We start from the raw sequence: 21,373 nt of genomic DNA on the forward strand, positions 1-21,373 counted from the left end.
AAGGAAGCAGAAAGAAAAAAGAGAAGAAAGGAGAAAGGAAGGAGAGAGAGAAACAGAAAGAGAAAGAAAGGAGAAAGAAGTAAAGAAAACAGAAAGAGAGAAAGTAAAAAGAAGGAAAGGAAGCTTCTTGATTTAGCTACAGGCTACAGGCAGGTTTTAGGTTTGCATATGTGTAAATAATTAAGAATAGACTCTGGTAACCTGAGGAAACATGGATGTCTTCTCTCGGTTTCACGGGCTGCTAACACTGCGCAGGAAGACTTGAGAAGGGAAGGAGAAACCAAGGCCCCCAGTGCGGCACCCCCGAGCCAGTGGCCCCCCGCTAGTATCACGAACTCGCTCAAGTGGAAGCCGCCAGGCTCGGTTATTCAACGTTTTCTTTTGTTTGTACAAACGAAAGTTCCCTCTGGGCTTTTTTTTTTTCTTTCTTTAAAAGCAGATATATTAAATATCAACAGTGAAAACTGGTTTAGCCAGGAAACGATACACATTAAGTACACAAATACTATGGACTCCACCGGCGGAGCAGAGAGTGGAATGTGTCCACTTGCAGGAATCGTGGTGGGAAAAACGGCCCAAGTCCAGGTCATAGCGAGTTCAGGCAGTCGCACGGGAAGAGCTAGCCCCGCGCACATCTTCACGGTGGAGAAGAGAGCCACGGGGCCAAGCCCTTCATGGCCTCAGGACCCCGAAGAGCCCGCGCTTATACTGTAGAGCTGCATAAATAACACCTACTGCTACACATTGACGTGCAAGTGCTTACAAAATGTATCTTCTCCTTGGCTCACAAAGCTCCTATTATCTGACCCTGTGTAGAAAGCCTTTTGTGACTTTTGCTGTAGAAACATTGGCATTGAGGCCCCTGGACGACCCGGGGTGGAAGGAATCACGGAGCAAGTGGGTGGCGTGAAGCCTCTGGTGAACAGTCCGTGGCCTGGCAAGAGAACAGAGCCAGGTCTTAGGTGTCGGGTAAATACGGCCAGCTGGATACCTTGAATTACCCCCGAAGACCGCGGGGGAGGCTGGCAGCGGAACTTTAATGAGGCGGGAAATCAACCTTCATTGCCCCCGAGCCTTGAGCCTTCCATCCACAAATGCAGAGAGATCTGGGGATACGAATGACAATGATCTGTGTGTGCAATTATGATGCAATGATGTGACATTCGGCAAGCTCACGGAGGTGGGAAGAAGGCAGATTTCTGTTTTCCTAGTCATGTCTCAGCTACATCAATCCAGGTACTCTCTGATGGCCAAATATGGATCAAGACCACATGCTCCTTTGTGACCAGTGACTGAGCCAGGGGGGCCCCCAGGCTGTGTCGGAACCCCAAGGGTTGACGTGTTTCCTCTGGGAGAAATAAAGGCCAGGAAGGGTAGAAGCAGCGAGTCTCGGTGATGGGTCCAGGGAGCTCTGAGTTACGGAAGCCAGCAGGGGAAGCGATTTGGAGAAAGACAAGAAGGAGGCTGGTAGAGCCCCGGGGTTCTCCTTTGAAGATGCACGGTACACCTGGCGCTAGGTGGGCCCGCCCGAGGGTGGGCTCGCCTTTCTCGCCTTCTTCCCTGCCAGTCAGCAAAGCCTGAGCAGAAAACATGCAGGTTGGCTGGGAGCTGCCTGTTTCTGAGCCTTTATGATGTGCCAAGTCTTTACACAGTATCTATCATCTCCATAGCCCTCTCATTTGGCAATGGGGCCCAGAGGCGAGCGCTGAGAAATGTGTCCAGAAAGTCAGCAATGAATGCGGCAAAGTGTCTCCACTCAAATCCTTGCTCTAACCCAGACAGCCGCAGCCCAGAGGCATGTGGGGGAAGCCACTCTGCTGTTCCATCAAGAAGAGGAATAGACATGGAAACTTAAGCCCAGGGGCCCCCAGTACTCCATTTGCTCCCAGCTGGCTTCGGTCACTTATCATGGTCCTTTCTGCCTGACAGGTGAGCTGGGTCCTCACTATCCCAAAAGAAGACACGTCAAGTTGTTAGTAGGAATAGCAAGAGGTTGCGATGGAAAGAGTTGCGTGTTGGAAGTGGAGCGCTGCGGAGGTTTCCCACAGGGCCATAGGGAATTAGGTTCAGGGAAAGCCAAGACCGCCTGACCTTGAAGTGAGAGACCTGAAATCCAGCGGAAGATTGGAGGAAAGATCCAGAAGCGTAGAGAGTGGCAATTCCTGGGTATGATGGGCAGGCTGGAGGCCAGAGGCAGGAAGCATGGCTATGGTAGAGAGCCTTCCCGGACTCACTACCAGGGGTAGGAAAACGTCCATGGGAATTGTAGTGATGGGTAGAGGGAAGGGAGAAGAGCTTTAGGATGGACAATCTAATTATTATTATTGTTGACAGGCGCAGCTGTAAAGTACCTGGTACTTTGAGCGACATTTTTTTCTAGGCATGTCTGTGAACAATTCTGGGAAACAGAAACATTTACATTGGGGGGAGAATGAGTGAGTGGAATGGCACCTCGATTCGATTGGCGGCCCCAGTCCAATTCACTGGAAGTCTGAAGAAACCAAAGGTGGAAGAAGAGAACATGTCATCTCCTTTCCTGGTTGTGAGTTGGAACCTGGATCTTCTCCTCCCTTGGAAGTAAGAACTTGGTAGCCTGGCCAGTAGGTTCCCCTGATTCTTGGACTTGAACTGGAATTTATACCATCCGATTGCCTGGGTTTTCCTAAAGAGCGTGCAACTTCTCACTCTTCCTATGTGAGTCCATTGCTTATAATACATCGTATTGTTAAATGCATCCATCCACCTATCATCTACCTAGCTACCCATCAACCTACCTACCTCCTCCCCGTGTAATCTCCATCCATCCACTGGTTCACTTTGGGACCTCCAGGTCGATGTCTGCGATAGATACAGGGCTGTGGGAAGCCCAGGAAGGGGGAAGGGCTCCGCACACATAGTTTGAATGCTAGCTATTTAGTGACAGTTGGGAAGGAAGTCAATGGACCATCTTCACGGACCTGCAGCCTGAGCATTTTCACGGGACCTGGCACTCAACGGGGCCCTCATGTTGTTTCATTCTGTCCTGGTGAAGAACTCATGGAATTTTAAAACATTCTGGACAAGGGGTACCGCAATCACATGTGGCATTGCTCTCCATGTTCCGTCTCAGTTTGACAAGTGTGATTGTATTCCTCGCAGAAGAATTCGTGAAACTGCAATGAGACGTGGCTGTTGCCACACCCAGGCCTAGGTGGTGTCACCAAACGCCTCCAAATGCCGCCCTCCTGCCGCCGGCAGCCTCAGGAACTGGGGATTGAGCTGATCTCTGCTTCAAGCAGAGGGCAGGATGGGAACTGCTTGCCGGTCACCAACTGCGAAAGCTTCCCAGTGAAGAAAAGTTCCAGATCCACTCCCGCCTCCCAAGCTTTCCCGGTGCCCAAACCTTCCTACCCACATCTGACGGAGGCGTTAGGGAAAGCCGATGGTCTCTAATTTGATTAACTGGGGTCTTCTTTCTTGTAAATAGTGTGGCTAAGGGGTTTTCAATCTTGTTTATCTTTTCAGAGAACTAACTCTTTTGTCAGCACCACCTTGCCTGTGGCGCACAGACTGTGTTTTCACGTGAGTTCAAGAACGTTTTATATTTCCTTTCTAATTTCTTCAATTACCCAGTGGCATTCAAAAGTGTATTGTTCAATATCAGTGTGTTTGGGTGGCTTCTTATTTTATTCCATTATGGACTGTTGGGATACAGAAATTGTTTGTTTTGTATTTTTGAAGGTTTGTTTTATGGCCCGATATGTAATCTGTGCGGATGAAATTCCATGGGTACTGAGGCCAGGGTTTACCTTGCTGCCGTTGAATGGAATAATCTACAAACATCTGTTAATTTACTCACTGGCGCTATTTGATTTGGAGATATCTTGGTTGTATGTATTTTTAAAAACATTTTGGTCTGGTTGATCTATGTATTGATGAGATTTGTGGTGTTGTGGTCCACCTGCCACTATTATATCTGACACTTTGTGTTAAGTAATATTTGTTTTATGAAATTGGGTGCACTGATGTTCAGTGAAGAAACATTTACCATTATCTTTCCTAATGCTCAACACAGCATTTTTCTGTGACACCATTTGCCACTTGAGTTAAATCAATGGTTTTTCCTTCCTTCCCTCCTGGTTTATACTTTATGAATTTTCACCATTTAGGTTCTTTCCTTTGAATAGAAAATACTTTCAGTCTAACTGACAGCTCTAGGTAAGACTTGGCAAGCCCCTGCCCTTCCACTTGGGTTTTGTCATTGGCCACATGAGCTGGTTAAGTTAGAGATCTCAGGGTCACTTTCAATGCTGAAATTCGATGATTCTAAGCCATGCACGGGTTAGTGTCTGACCCCTCTCTCACCTCTGCGACCTGAATCTGATCACCTAGTCTCTGTAGTCATCCACTTGCAGCTCCTGTCCTCTCCTTGACCCAGCCCTGTAGCGCCATGACTCCTGACAAAGCGAATGAAGTCTCTAGATACCTGTTGAGACTTCAAGTTTCCTCACAGAAGTGTGAGTTGGAGCTCTGTACCTTTCTCTCAATTTCTCTTTGCCCTCTACTGTCTGATGCCTTGTATTATGTGACAGCAAAGCAAGATATCCTCCATCTTGGACTTCCTAACTTCCATAATTATGAGCTGATTCATTCTTGTTTGTTATTAACTGCTTGGTCTGTGGTATTCGCATAGAACGGCACAAAGTCAACTAAGACACCAACCAACGTTGAAACTTGTCCATACTGACTTTCCTGTTTTTCTGCATACTATACCATCCAAAATTTCCTCTCTCACCTTAGGTAGGTGTCGCGCTCATCAAAGACAGGTTCTACCATTGCTTTTATTATTGATTCTCCGTCTATAACTTGAAGAAAACTGCTTGAAACAGTCCTCCTAGGCCAGCGGCAGACATGCGTTAGACAGCGCCATTTCAGCTGGAAAGCACATTGCAAGCTCATCATCTTGCACTTCCTGTCAGGAAGGACTTGAAATACAACAGTTAGGATTTAGATGAAGGTGCTCGCCAGAGTTGTGTGGACCACAGAGCAGTGTTGTTTTACCTTTTTATCTCTGTCACATGGAAGCCATCAAATCAACACCACTCCCAAGGCCGAGGAGAGGATTGTGCTTTAAGGCGACTGTGTATATTGTTTACAGACTTCTTTGAAAGAGCTGGCCGTGGGGAAGTCTCACAGAGCACCTAGAGACCAAACGAAGATTAGCAATTACCGTTCGATCACGTGTAGTCCGTCAACAACATCTGCACCCATACTTCTCGAGACATAATAGGCATAGCGGAGTGTTTGCTTAGTGAGCACACGGCCTTCAGTTCGAACCCAGTACTGCTAAAAAGGAGAGAAAGAGAACACATCTACTTCTCGAAGACCACACATTGCACCTATAAATACTCACATGCAGTAGCATGGAACTGGATAATGCTCAATAACTGTTAATATAACCATTAATGATTAGATACAATTGTGACTGTACTTAAGATACGACTTGACCTGTTACACGATTTTACAAGGGTCCCCACTCCGGCATTATAAATACTATACTTATTTGCTTGTCTTCTGCTGGTGCCAGGTTTTGAACTCAGAGCCCGTGTGCTGGCTTGGCTATCTTGCTTGCTCAGCCGGTACTCCACTGCTTGAGCCATGCCTCTAGTAAATATTTGCTTTTAAGTAGTAGATGTTGTGAAACGAAACAAAGTGCGTCACACAGAGTTTCGCCTGAAGATGAGGAGATGAGGGAGGTAAAGGAAGACTTAACCTTGAGAGCTACTGTGAAATTGAAGACCCTATCCTAGACCCTCTCCCTCGTATTCTAGCTTTCAGTTTTCATGGCCATTCCTCTTTTGAAGGAGTGCCCTACCTTCCTGCCTGTTAGTGAGTTCTAGGAGGACTCAGAATGCTTCCAAAAGCCCCGCTTGGGACACAAGGAGAGAGCCGGCTCTGGCTACCTTTCCCTTCCGGCTTCAAAGGCCTGAGATCAGGGACAAGAGTCTGACACACATTTTTTTGTTTATCTCCCCGGCCATGACCTAATTTCCCCTCCCCACCCCCACCCCGCAGGGCCGCTGCTCTCCTCTGCATACTTTCCCACACGATGCTATTTATCTTCCGTAACATCCCACTCCGTTTCTTCCTAGAGAATGCTCCCCCCCACCCCCCAGCGCAACGCTGAGCTGCTTGCCGCAATGGCAAAGCTCTTAAAATAGCTTCTCTTTCTGCTGCAGCTGCAACCACCTCAGCCTGTGTGTCAAACGTTCTCATAGCTTCCCATTCGTCGGGAGCCGACGTCTCTAGGAGGCCTCAGTGGTCCCTTGTGATCCAGCTCTGCTTGCTTTTCCAGTCTTGTGTTGGGTCTTGTGCAAGCCCGGCTCTACTACTCCAATGTATATACTTCTCCGGGGCTCCCTTTTCCTCTCCCCTCTGGCGGTTCTGTTCTACTCTCATCTTAAGCCCCGGCTTCTTCAGGGAACTCTTCTGACTTTGTCAGATCACCTGTGGTGCACATACTGTACGTAGCAATTTGGGGGTTTGTTAGTTAGATAACTGGTTGGCTAAGCACGTACAGTGTGCGTATTCTATGAGGCAAGGATTCCTCTTGCTCTGCTCATTGTTGTGCTGCCCGCCTCATGTCCAATGCCTGGTACATGATTGGTAATTGCTGTATTTTTTTTTTTTAAACAAGTCTGAAGGGCTGGGAATGTGGCCTAGTGGCAAGAGTGCTTGCCTCCTACACATGAAACTCTCGGTTCGATTCCCCAGTGCCACATATATGGAAAACGGCCAGAAGGGGCGCTGTGGCTCAGGTGGCAGAGTGCTAGCCTTGAGCAAAAAGAAGCCAGGGACAGTGCTCAGGCCCTGAGTCCAAGGCCCAGGGCTGGCAAAAAAAAAAAAAAAAAAAAGAAAAGTCTGAGTTAAATTAACAACCCATTTGGCTGGGAAGGGAGATGATGATAATCTTCCTTATGATTTATAATGCTAAAGGTATCGCTCAGACTGGAGTCTATTTTAATTTTTGAAGTACTCAAATACACACACAGTTGTAAGAACTAACATATACCACTGGGTGCTGGTAGCTTATGACTGTAAACCTAGCTACTGAGGAGTCTGACACCTGGAGGACCTTGGCTCAAAGCCAGCAGATGCAGAAGAATCTGTGAGGCTCTACCTACAATTAACCCGTAGAAAATCCAGACTGGAGGGATGGCTCTCACGGTAGAGTGCCGGGCATGAGCAAAACAGCCATGTGCACAAGATTCTGAATTCAAAGCCCAATACTAGCACCATAAATAAACGAAGACATAAATATATAAATGAAATAACCCATACCCTTTGTCCAGTTTCTCCAAATTGGTGACAACTTGTCTAACACTCGGGAAGTTGTCATTGTAGAATCTACCCATCTTTCTCCGATTTCACTAAGTTTGCAATTACTGTGTTTAGGGATGTATCTTGCATGTTCTGTCATTTCATCATGTGTGTGGATTCGTGAGCTGCCACCATAATGAACGATACAGAGCTCTTCTATTGGCCAGGTCATTTATGCCACCCTTTGATAGCTCTGGCTGCATTCTCCATTGCCTCCCAGCCTCTAACCAACCATAACTTCAAATTCGTATCTTAGGTCATTTCAAGAAAGTTACGTACACTGAATCATAGAACACATAAAAAAATTAAACTGGCTTTTCTTTCACTGAACATGCTGCCCTTGCTATCCAGTGAAGTTGGTCGATGTATCAATAGTTTTCTCTTTTTAAAATGTTGAGTGGTAGTATTCCATGGTCTGAAGTCAGCACAGTTGGCTTAGCCATTCATTTACTGTAGGACATTCAGGCGGTTTCTAGTCATTATAAATACATCTGCTATGAAAACTGATGTAAACCTTTCTGTGTGTTTTCATTTCTCTGGGATAAATGCCTAAGGAATACATTTGCTGGGTCATATGGTGAGCATATGTTTAGTTTTTGTTTTTTTTTTTTAAAATGGAATTGCCAAGTAGATTTTCAGTGTGGCTGGACTCTCACAGTCCCACTAGCAATGCAGGAATGATCCAGTCTTATCTACGTCCTTGCCACAATTGGGTGGTATTACGTATACATTTTTTTTTTAGCATTTCGGATAGTTGTAGCAGCACATTCCCACAGTGGTTAATCGTGCCGAGCGCCTCTTCGCGTACTTTCATACCATCTGTGTATCCTATGCAATCGAATGTCTGACTTTTGCCTTGCTTCTGAAAAGACTCAAACTGTTGAGTTTTGAGAGTTCTTTATATATTTTCTAGTATATTCTATATACTACCAACTTTGGGTCTACCTTGTTCATTTTTAGATGAGGTTCAGAGAGGTGAAACGAGTCACAGACATTTAGCAGCGGAGAAAGGAAAGGCTGGAATCATCTCCTGAACTTCCGGGCAGCCTTCCCCCTAGCTCCCTTCAGGGCCTCCCTGACTTAGCGATCTACCTTGGGGCTAGCCTACTCCATTTCTTTGAGACAAGCACTCCTCACCCCCGGGTGCCATAGCCTCCCAGAGGGAACCGTCTAATGTCCATCCTCTAAGGTCTCTTGCTTGTGCTAAGCATCCCATCTGCTTACCTAATAAAGCACTGGCTTGTGACACCTAAGTTCCCCCATTAGTGTAGAAAGACTCAGGTCCTCCCAACCTAGAGAATATTGTCTCCAGAGCCTTTAGCGGTCCATCTATTCAAAACTATTTAAGCAGGATGATCACACTCAGATTCAAGTCTTCCATGCTGGGTGGGCCTGTATTAGATGATCAGGTAAGACAAAGATTTCTTTTTTCATGGCTGTTTAATTCTTCAAAGCTCTAGTCAGACTGGTAGGTTTCCAGTGAGTCAATGGAGGTGTTCGAAACATGTCCTGGGTAAGCCTCTCTCCTCTTCCGCGGGTGCGAGTGGCAAGGGAAATCTGCGTGCTGGTGAGGCACACCAGTCTCGGTCTCAGAGCGTGCATCCCGGACTCACAGCCTGTGACAGCTGGTTCTTGCAGTGGTCTGATGAGCCTGGTGCTCTGATGAGCCTGGGGCCCTGGATCACTTGCTGCTCAGCAGGCGCTGAGCCCCTCTACCAGCCTCCAGCCAGCAGGGTGCTTCCCACAAGGCACCTGAGGAGGTGAACTGGGAAGGCATTCCCGCATAAGAGAATAGTCTAGCTGGTGCTGCCTGTCAAGGTGTTTCAGACACATGGGGAGAAGGACTCTGAGGACAATGCAATTGCATGGTTACGGGTGAGCACAGCTGACAGTTATGAACTAGATAATGAAAGGCTTTGAGGCATGAATTGGCAATTAAAGTTGCAGCGTGGAAGCCAGAGGGATTTGTTGGTAGTTATAAACAAGCTTTTTCTCTTCTGCAGCCTCAGGGCTAGAAAGAACTGTGGCTCATGATCAGTGATTTAATCGTAAGAAAAGCACAACTTCAAAGAAGGCTCGGGCTGTAAGTTAGCCTGGCCTACAGAGCCAAGATCCTCACCTTCATTGGGAAAGAATAGAAATTTAACTCCTAAGATTGGATTGGGTTATTTAACTGGAAACCATGAATTCCAAGAGTTTCCTGTGTGCCCTCAGCTTCCAGAAGGGTGTGTCTCCTTGCTATGCACCAATGTTCTCCACAAGTTTGACAATCATGAAGCACTCCACCCTCTGTAGGAGAACATGACCATCTTAGAACCTGGGACCTGGACACCAGGTCAAGAAAGAGGGTTAAATAACATCCAAACTTAGTACAGGACTGAGCTGGTCTGTTAAGGGAGCGTTCCAGACCCAAAGGAACAGCAGGACCTGGCCAGCACAAGCCTGCAAGGTTCAGGAGGTCATCAGTGGGACTCATTTTGAGACAGCAGAATATAAAGTCGTCTAACTGGAAAATTTACCAGTCAGGGAAGATTGCCTTCAATGCAGGTGTTGGCGCTCTGGCTAGGATAGCTGCAGATAGCATTTGTATACTTCTGGATGGCTCCACGCTAAATGGAGTGCAGAAAAAAAGCCCACACCAAAAGCATAGGAATGTGTTGCTGTCATAGCAGCGGAGAAGGACTTACATGACAGCGGTGCGTCACACAACACCAGAAAACACACTCCATATCTGTGTTCCATGAAGAGGCCGAATGACATTGACCAGAGCTCCAAGTAAGGAATGTGCTAGAAAATGAGGGCACCCGCTTCACTGGGAGGTTCTGTGGTAGCTCGCTTCTCTAGATCAGGACCGATCAAAGGCGATGTTGTTGCCAAGCTGGGCTCCCCAGTAACAATGTGGATGGAGAAAGCCCAACACAACAGATGTGGGAGGTACCCCTGGATACCTAGAGGATGGATAGACAGAAAAGGAAAGCTGAGAGGAAAGGAACCTCCACAAAGTGATGGAGAGAGTTAACAGAGCGCCCCATCACTAGGGACCAAATAGACAGGCGGGTGAAGAAAGTGACCGCATCTATGTGAACAAAGGAAATCAAGAATGCATGGTCCAGATGCTGAAGGCAGTTGCCGTCACCGTGAGTTCTTCCCCATCATCAGTGTCTAGATCTGAGCCATTGGAACCCAGTGGACGAGTAGCCTAGTCCCCAGGAGAAAAGTTTCCATAAAGCTACAGTGAGTTGACAGAAAATGATTCTCTCACACTTTCTCTTTAAAGGAATCTACAAAGATGAGCCCAGTTAACAGGGGGGAAAGGAAAACTCAGGCCCTTCAAGTGTGTTGTGTGCCAGGTCTGAGCCAACACAGATGCCAAAGACATTCCAGCCCTCGTCGTGGATCTTCTGTGAGCACACGGGGTATGCGACAGCTGTGGGTAAATGGAGCTCATCAGCCAATCAGAAACCACACTTTCTAAATTGCAGTATCTTCACTGCATCCACAAACACAGCCAGTTTTCCCCGCTCCAGTCCCAGCACGTAGAACTGGAGATGAGCCATTTGGTGGTAGGTGCCATCTTTCCATGGGTTCCTTGGCCTGTGTGTTAGGGCTGATGAAGCCAATGAGAAGCGTGGCGGAAATCTCTGCAATGACACCCCACGACCTTCTGCCCAGGTAGTGCATGAAGACACACTGCATTGTGGAGGAAGGATAGAAATTGGTACCTTCCCGGAAATCTTGGACCTCAATCTTACCTACATTTCCTGTATTTGAGATTGCTCTTTGGGGTAGAGTCTCAACAACATTTTTTTGCCCAGGCTAGCTTCAAAGAATGAACCTCCTATCTTTGGCCTTTTATTTAGCTGAGATTATAGGCATGAGACATTTTAACACAGCTCAAACATCTGTATCTTCTCCCAGCACCAGCATTGTACATATTTGTCAATTAGCTGATTATTAATGAACACAGATAACGGGTACAATTGACATTCCTCAAATCCCAGGGATTGTGTAAGGCAGATTCATTTTAATTTGTAGGGAATCTGTTGCGTGGAAGAATCCTGGAGGAGGAAGGACACTCATGACTTCCCGTGTTCAGACAGAAATCCCTTGCTTCCTGCTTTCTCTGTTCTTTCCCAGTCTCCCTGTTTGGATTGTCAAGGAGTAAAGGAGTTCTGTGTTCTCTTTTCCGGATCTGGATTTGGTCTTACTGTTTCTGTTGGTTTATTTAGCAGAAACAGCTCACGGTTCCCATAAACATAAAATCTTGGGCGGAACACACACAACAGTTTCTTCTTCTGTTTCTCAGACATTTGAAATGAATTCATGGTGCAGCATTTGGTTCTTATTGTCCTTTTAAAATTATTTGTTTATATAAGTTGGGATGACACTCAGGGGCTTTGGGAGACAGAAAGCTGGAATTCCCTGCACTTCCTGGCTGCAGGATTTTCGTTTCTGGTCCGTTACACACTTGCCTCAGAGCGCATGGTCTGACGGTGGGGGATGGGTGCTTGCTTCATTTAGCCCATATGTTGCAATCCTGTACTGCATATTGCTTTCTTGGTGGGATTTTGTTGGTGATCTCACTGTAAGAAATATTAAAAATGAACAAGGTATGGCTATACCTGGATCTCTAGGCTTATCTGCCAAGGAAATGAAGGTGAGGAATAATTAAATAAAATAAATCAGTTTAGAGAAAGAGTCTTTGATCCCCCACCCCAATACCCCAAAGCCAAAACCAACAGCCTGGATTTGAAATGATCAAACCTTAGTTCATTTACATTTTATTTACTCTACTGTGCTTGCTCCAAGAAGGCAGGGATTGCTCATATATTTCCTTTCACTCTGATTTTTTTTTTTAAAATCCTGGCTTCAGCTCACAGTTCTATTAGAGGCTACTTATTTTAACTCAGGTTTCTTAGTTATAAAATTGAAACAAAAGACATGACTGTTTGGTTGTTGTGAGGATTAAATAAACATTATGATCTTCCAGGATATTACACAGCATGTATCACTTAGAGAGACGGAAAATTGATGCTGATAGAAGACAGGTTGACCCCCTGTATACCTTCACGTCATGAAAAATCTCATCTTCTCAAGGAAGGAACCAGCCAGTGGTCTGATTGGCAACAGTGAATTAGAACATGGGCCTTTGGATGAGAGGAAACGAACCCAATAGACAATTGGCACCTACTGCCGTCTTCCCTGGGAATGCCAGGGTGGGCAGACGTTCTCATCTGAAGCTTCACTTCGGGTTGGCATAGTTTTGTGTCTTCTCCATTACGAGGTCTGTTGTCCCAGAGCAGACAGAGAAAAGGCTAATAAAAATGGACAAAGAAGAGTTGGGATTGACAAGACTAGATCTGAGATTCTTTGAGGGCAGGAAGAACGAACCCAGAGAAGAGGCCTGCATGTGTGCATGAGGGAAGGGAGGAGAGGTTGGCAAACCACAGGCCTCCCCATCAGCTCCCCATCAGCTCCCCATCAGCTGAAAAGGTGAAGACGGGGTACCTGGCAACAATATTCAGGAGGTACACCCCAATTATTATCCATAATGCTTTTATTTTACTCAGATTTCAATTGTATAAAAATGATAAGGTAGAAGGGAAAGTGGGATTTAAAAAACTATGAAAGATACAATATAGGTGTCAGAGTCCACACAGCTCAACATTCACACTGAAAGTTAAGACTCAAGGCCCTGTCTCAAAGAATAAGACAATAATGGGTGAGTTAAGAGTAGAATAGTATAGACAGAAAAATATCAAAGACATTACAATTCCACATTCACTCATGAAGATGGATATTGTCACAAGTTTGAAAGCCCATGGAACTGGCAAAAGAAGATTATGGGATCTCAGCTTCTTATTTATTGGGTTGATTTACTAAAAGCTTTATTTTTCTCATTATGAAAGGAGGTTAACCCTGTTATATAGAGTTTCTCCAGGGGTTGAGTAAGATGGTTTATGCAATACAAGTTAGAATTCTTTGTTGCAAGCAACACAACCCAGTTGGGTTCACTTTGAGCTAAAAAAGAATTTATTGGACAGCACATAGAGTTTTCATCTGGACCAGAGAACTGGGGTTAGTGGTTATTTGGACAGAAGAACTTGAAATGGATAGGTTTGGTCTAGGAGGTTGGCTGGGCATGAAGCTGTCCTATATGTCAGTACAGGAATCTGCCTTTAGGACCTTCTGCCATTGCTGCTCAGGGCCCTGGCTGCCTCCATCCTCTGGATGCCACAGGCTTCCACAGCAAGTGGTTCTGATGGAAAAATCTAAGCCACCTGGCATGCCTAGCTGCAAGGGAGTCCAGGAAAGTCCACACCATGCTGATCTGAGGAAGTTCCCAGTCATAGGAAGGGTGTTGAAAGGACTCCAGGACGTTCAGTGGTAGGGAAAGACAGCTGTTTACTATAGATGTGTAAGTCTGTAGCATGTGCTCACAGGACAGCAAGGAGGCAGAATGAGAGCTAGCAGGTCAGGGCCACTTTGTGGCTGTGAGCCAAGGAAACTGTTGATCATGGAAGTGCCTCAGGTCCCCACTGATTGGAGAAGGGGAGTAGGATTTATGATGATGGGTTTTGCCTAACCTCCTGCTGGCTTGCTTCTCCTACAAGGGACTGGTGAGCTTAAGGGCAGCAGGAACCGCCTGTGTAAGTCCATTAAATAATTCAGCCTGCTTTTTAGCACCAGTATAAGTCCCTGCTTCTGTAGCAGTATAGTCACAAGTGGCACATTGTAGTACAGGCCTTTTTTACAGAGAAATACTCATTTAGAATCTAGGCCATTGCTCTGTTACCCAGCATCTGTCACAGAACCGAATCAAACCAAACCCCAAACTCCCAGGCCAGAAGCAGCAACAAAAACAACAATATACACACATGTACATACACACAGATGCACACAGCCAAACACATACATAAGCACACACAAATATATATACACACACACACACACACACACACACACACACACACACACTCTTCAACAAAACAAACAAGCTTACTATTCACCAAGAAAAGAAAAAGAAGTACTGGATACCCACCTGTGGTGTATGCTGAGTCAAAAGTAAATTTATTTTTTTTTTAAATTTCAGTCTGTCTTTTGTAGCCATATGAATAAAAAGGTGATTGAGTTTTGTCTGCAGTGAGCCCAGAAACAGGAAGGCACAATTCCCATGGGCGTAACTGAATATTCCCTTTTTTCCCATCACTAGTGTCTGAAGTGATTGGTAGATTTTTGCTTCCTACTTAACCCACTGAAACTCCACCCCCCCCCCCCACCGCCATCTACCAAGTCTTTGAACTTCCCAGGTCCCTGTTAGAAAATTCTAAGGCCAACACTCTTCTACTTGAGGGTTCAGATCCAATGTAAAGTTTGTGTGCTTGAGGTTAACGGGGACCAAGGCTCTGTCCTGGTAGCAGGTCACCATCTGACACCTGTCTAGAGTAAATGCCAAAGTGGCCTCACTTTTCAATGCCCCAGTGCCAGTAAACTGGGTCACCAGACCTGAGTGGCATGGTTTAGAAAGTCCCTCGGCTTGTCTGGTACCCGGGCAGATGATCGTAATGGTGGAAGCGAGGCAGGGCTGAGAGGAAGAGGCCCTGCCAGCTCAGGTGAGAAAAGGCAAAATCTCATGATTCTACAGCAAGGCCTCAGGCCAGCAGACAGGTACAGCCAGCCAGGCCTACGGGCAGTGCCTAAGCCTGCAGGCACCTCAGCATCTCTAGCTCCTTCCCAATCACTCCCCTGCCTGTCACAGGGAAACACAACACCCAAGTGCCTATCAACAAGGTTTCTACTGTGAAGCTTGTGCCAGAGACCTCAGCTCTGAAGCCTCCATGCTTCCCAAGGGCCCACTCTCTCCTCTGGGGGCCCCCTTGCTGGGGTTTCCTTGTTAAGGATGATGAGGATCTTTTCTTGAGCTCACAAGCCACTTGTCGGGTCTATCAAAAGAATAGGAAGTCTCCTCTTGTGCCTCTACTGTGACTCTGGAATCCCTGGGGGAAAGGTTTTCTGGGCTCTCTCTTGCATAAGAACTGCAACTCAAGCCAGCACCAGTAGCTCATGCCTGTAATCCTAGGTACTCAGGAGTCTGGGATCTAAGGATTACAGTTCAAAGCCAACCAGGGCAGAAAAGTCTCCATAAGACTCATCTCCAACTAATGGCTAAAAAGCTGGAAATGGAGCTGTGGCTCAAGATGGTAGTCTTTAGCAATAGAGCTCAGGGGCAGTACCTAGGCCTGGAGTTCAAGCCCCAAGACCAACAGAAAACTACAAAAAGAACTCCAACCAACATCTGTGAGGTGTTGACATCAGGTCACAAAGAGATGTGTGTAAGGTCCTTTCTGTACTTGAATGCTTGGAAAATATTAAGAGGCAGGTGTCTTTCAGCAGGTATTCTAGAATACCATTGGCCTCATTTGCTGGTTCTCAAACTTGGAAAAAAAAATCCCATTTACCGGGCAGGTCTGTTAAGTCAGGTGACCCAGTCCTGGAATTCTTGATCTCATAGGTCTCAATGAAGGCCTAGGAATCCAAATGTCTGACAGATTCCTTGGTGATGCTGATGTTGCTGACTTGAAGGTTACAGTTGAACCGCTGGCCAGTTCAGCTTGCACTTGACTACAGTGTAACAGACAGACCATTGGGTTTAGTGCCAGAAAGACAGGAGTCCACAGCCTCTTCCTAGTCCCTTATCACCACTGTGACCTTGAACAAGTTTCTTCCCCCTGCTGGAGCTGGGTTCCCTCACTTGTGATAGGTCAACTTGTGGAGCAGTTTATACACAGCCCCTAACCGCTGTTCTTGGCAACTCTGAAAGGCACATTTAAACCACATCCATATATATGTACACACACACATATATGTACACACACACATACATATGCTTTTTGTTGTTGTTGGTTGTGGGGCTTGAACTCAGGGCCTGGGCGCTGACCCTAAACTCTTTTGCTCAAGGCTGTCGCTCTACCACTTTGAGCCACAGAACCACTTCCAGGTTTTCAGTGGTTAACTGGACACAAGAGTCTCACGGGGACTTTTCTGCCCTGGCTGGCTTCGAACCGTGATCCTCAGATCTGAGCCTCCCGAGAAGCTAGCGTGACAGGTGTGAGCCGCTGGCGCCCAGCTTCACCCATGGCATTTTTGAGGGAGGTTGAGTCTTTGCTTTGGCTGAGCACTCATCAGAAGCGCCGGTGGCCCTCATGGATCCTCACAACCTTTTCGTCCGCACCCCGTCAGTGGCCGTCCATCTGCATGTTCTGATCTGCCTCATTACCATAGACCCAGGCACACTTTGCTTGGGCCAGTGAGATTTCTGCACCAAGGTTTGAGGTAGCGGCATGTGATCTTCTGTTGTCTGGGGTCCTGGAGAGAAAGAGGGAGACACAGACCCAGCCTGTGGTGAACACATGCCCAGTAAAGCCGCGCGTCACTGGGACATCAGGGCTTATTTTCATTAGTCCACCCTGGTCTGTCCTAAGAGATGCACTCTTTTCACAGACAAGACCTGCATCTAGGCAGTTGTGCCCAAAGCACATCACATCACAACCGCCTACCTAACTGAATCACCCACCTAACTTAGCCCCTACCTAATTTAATCAAGAAGACACTGCGGGGGCGTGGGATCAAGGTTTTATCACACATACAGTTACAAATGAGGCCTTGGAAGACACCCCACATTCTGAAGCTATTGGAAACTTTACTTAATAGCATCTTGCAAAATGATATGCAAACGGACTTAGACGCGATTATAATTTTCTTAAGAAAATATAGAGTCATGAGGTCAACTTCAGCAGATATAAAAATACAAAACTGACTAATAACGACAGAATAAATTGAAAAGCCTACTGCAGATTAATCCGCCCACTTCTATGACTCCGGCACCTGTTAGCCACTGCTAAAAATGTCAGCCAAAAAAAAAAAAGATTATTGCTTCACAGAAGAATTATTTCAGACCTTTATGGTTGGTACAACAGATGATTCCAATGTTATTTACATTGTTGCGGAGCACTGAGAAAAATAAAAGCCTTCGCATTATTTATAGAAAGCTAAAGTAACATTGTACCAAAGCCTTACAAAGATATCTTAAAAAAAAACACACACAAAACTAGCACCCAAGTTTGGTTAAGAACAATCTTAAAATATTTAAAGTATGCAAAAAGTATTTAAAATATTAAAAGTAACAATATCCAAACCACCAAAATATAACAAAGTTCATTTGTTGTAAGACCAAGCTCAGTACCTGATGTATGTTATGATAATGATGCTAATGTACTATATTAAAATAGATGAAAGAAAAAACATGCACATCTCAGTCAATGACTAAAAAACATTCAGGAACTAGTTCTAATACTCAAACAGTGAACCTCTAATGCATAGGTATTTTCTTCACCAAACAACAGCTGATAAGACATTTCCAACTCCTATGAACAACTGATAAACAGTTTAACAAAGTGAATAATAGGAATTTGCAACGTGTTTTGTAGGGGGAGGTGAAAGGGGGGCAGGCAGATGAATGGAGAGAGGAAGGGCAGGAGAATACGATCATTGTGTCCACTGTACATGAGTGTGAACATGGAACCATGAACCTGGAGAGTGTGGATGGGTTTAGGAAAGACGGGGAGAATGATGGAAGGGGTGACGTGGATCAGGATGTACTTGTAGACTAATTTGTTGAATTGAAACCTCATTTGTACAACTACTTAAAGATAATACAAAGAAAGATAGTGGTAAGGGAAGGAAAGGAGGAAGAAGGAAGGAAGGAAAGAGGGAAGGAAGGAAGGAAGGAAGGAAGGGAGGGAGGGAGGGAGGGAGGGGGAGGGAGGGAGGGAGGTATATTCAACTCTATATCATCATGAGACTTAGGTGAAAACACTGAGAACTAGAAGACAAACTTCCCCCTCTCTGAAGAATATTTGAGATGTTTACTCAGTACAGTCTATTATTTAGCCATATGACTAAGACATAGAAGTGCTATGTGAAGAAAATAAATTAACAACTATTAACATGAGGAATCTGGAAAATGTGTCTGTTTTCACAGAGGTAAGAAAGACACACACAGCTTCTGTTTCTCCCTGGGATGGAATAACCAGGGCTCCGTTTTCTTTCTATTTGAGACCATTAGAAGTTGGATGAAATGCAGGAAACAGACAAGGTATCTCTGGAGCCTGGGTTGGCCTTGAACTCATGATCCTCTTGACTCCTCCTCCACAGTGCTGGAGTACAATGGAGCAAAGCAGGTGGGCCATGGCCCAAGATAGAGGGAAGCACAGCTGCTTAATGATTGGCCAGGCTGGAGATGATAAATTATACAGGATTCTAGATACACACCGTGAGACCAGAAGAGAAACAGCAAGGCACAATGCCTGAGTGCCTCTTCGTATTTATGTAAGAAACGCACTTACTGAAGCGAACGCCAAGATAGGGAAGCAAGAGGTCTCTTTTGTTTTCTTTCTTTCCTTTTCAGGTTTTAGTTGTTGGTTGTTCTGTCTGCTTTGTCTTGTATATGGTGTATTCATGGGTGTATCTTTGGGGGCAGGCACAGAAATGCAAGGAAAAGGGGGTGGAAAAGTGCAGTAGTGGAGCTCACTGGACACCGTTGAAGTTGAACTTTACAACTTGTGGGTGGAGATTAGAGGGAGGGACTGGCAGAGAACGAGGGAACAGAAGACACTGTACGAAAGGAAATGTCCTCATTACCGGACTCATTGTAACCCCTCTGTACACCACCTCTATAATAACAATAATGTAAATTAATAATAAAAAATAATTGGCCAGTCTGGAGCTACTCAATTTTATACCATTTTAACTGTAGAACATTAAGAAGAACAAATTTCTGTGCTGTGCTAGAGCTTTCTAACAACAGGAAGCCTCATTGTGTTGAATAGTTACTCCATGTTCCAAATCAGACAGCCGGAACTCTAAGGTCAATCATTTTAGTTTGTATTTATTAAATAACATTTTTAAAATGCCATTGTTTTGGGTAGAACTCCTGGATTTAGGCACCAGACCAAACCAGACTACGCTAGGAATTACAAATCAAACAGAAACACAGACCAGTTGCTTTTTGCTCTCTGCGGCCTAGGAGATTGACAACAACCAATCAGAAAGGGTACAGTCAATATGCATGGGCATAAGAACACCCTGCTTACAAATGAGGAAACCAAGTCACGGTAGTAGGTTCAACTCAACATAGCAAGTTTTCAACTCCTAGGTTGCTCCGATTGTGAACTTACTCTCTCGTATCCCACACTACTGAGCTAGCAGTGTGATGGGGTGGCTGGGTTGTTCAGATCTGGCTCCCCCCGTGAGTCTCCTCTCGGAGTTTTCCTTTGTATTCCCTGTTTGTCTTGGCATGGTGTCTGTCCACATCACCTCGCAAGCCACCCTCTCAGTCTCTTCTTGCCCCTCCTACCTTCTTCCCTATTTGTATTGTCTGCTTGCAGCATTTTACTTGGTGCCCTGTCTTGGGGTAGCTGTGAACTGCTTTGAACGTCGGCTCTGTCCTCTGACTTCTGACACTTAGAAGTGACTTGGCTTTTAAAAAATTTTTGGCCAGTCCTGGGCCTTGGACTCAGGGCCTGAGCACTGTCCCTGGCTTCTTTTTGCTCAAGGCTAGCACTCTGCCACTTGAGCCACAGCGCCACTTCTGGCCATTTTCTGTATATGTGGTGCTGGGGAATCGAACCCAGGGCCTCATGTATATGAGGCTTTTCATTGGGCATTGATGTCTTCATTTCTCTTTCACAGACTTCAACTCTCACCTGGATTTCTGAATAGATGGTAAGAGCCTAAGGCCATGGAGGTTGTCCTGGGACTTTTTGAAGGATGCAGTGCTCAATAACGCTTATTAAATACACACAAGATGCATTGAATTCATACACTGCACGGTCAAATGCCAACTCCTTTGTAAAAAATACTTAAAGATAATAAAACATGTTTGAATTGTTTAAAAAAACACACACTAGTATTTTCTCATCTGCTTCTCTTAGTATCAAAACAGAAACACCAGTATTTCATTTCTTTGGAATTTCTACCAAAAGGGGCAAATTCTGGTAAATAAAAAAATTTCCAAGGCTCGAATGCGTAATGGTGATTAAATTTGTTTATGACATTCTCCCAAACCCTGCGCCTGCTTCTCCACAGGGATCTGCATTTTCTGTTAGGGAAATCGGTGGTGGCACTGGGGGACACGGAGGAGGAATGCGTTCATTCTGGTTCATTCCGCGACCTGCAGACTCCTCACGTGGAAGGTGAGATGACCCAGTACCCTTCTTCCCCACCCTGCCTGCCACAGGGCTGGCCCGTGACTGCCAGCCCCGCACAGAGCCAGGCCCGTGACAAGGCAAAGTGCTACTTTATTCCTCCATACCATACAGCACTTGACTCTCTACCCCCCTGCAAAATGGGGCCTTTGTGGGGCTGGACTAACTCGACACCATTGTTGCTCCTTTCTGGAAAGTTCCCTGAACAGCTGCTCCTTTCTTTTCTTCTACATGCTCGCAATGAGAGCGAGTCGGGTTGTCTCTTCCTGGGTATTTTCCCATACCGCAATCTCTCCGGGTTAACTTCATCAAACCCAAGTCCGCCGCTGTAATTGAGGAGGTCTACTTCATTAACTTTAATTACATTCCCATCATTTCCAATCAGTTCCTTTCCAAAATACCACTTACCAGACATGTGGCTTCCTATCAGTAAAAAATTAAAAAAAAAAATCCCCCATTCTACTTAGTTCCAGGAATTAGATTTCTTCACAGGCATCATTGCCCAAGTTCATGTCTCAATGGCACAGGGCAATGCTTGTCAACCTGACATTATGCGCTGGAAAACCAAGCCTCAGCTTTACATGTGGGAAAGAGGGGGAACACGTACAAACGGCCTGCTGGCCCAAGGAGAACGAGAAAGCTAGTAGGGGGAACCTCATGATATCTTCTGCGCTCAGCTTCCTTCCCCAGCAATGGCTTAGGAACTTTCACACACACACACACACACACACACACACACACACACACAC

This window comes from Perognathus longimembris, chromosome 6, assembly GCF_023159225.1.
Source record: "Perognathus longimembris pacificus isolate PPM17 chromosome 6, ASM2315922v1, whole genome shotgun sequence".
Classification (NCBI taxonomy): Eukaryota; Metazoa; Chordata; class Mammalia; order Rodentia; family Heteromyidae; genus Perognathus; species Perognathus longimembris.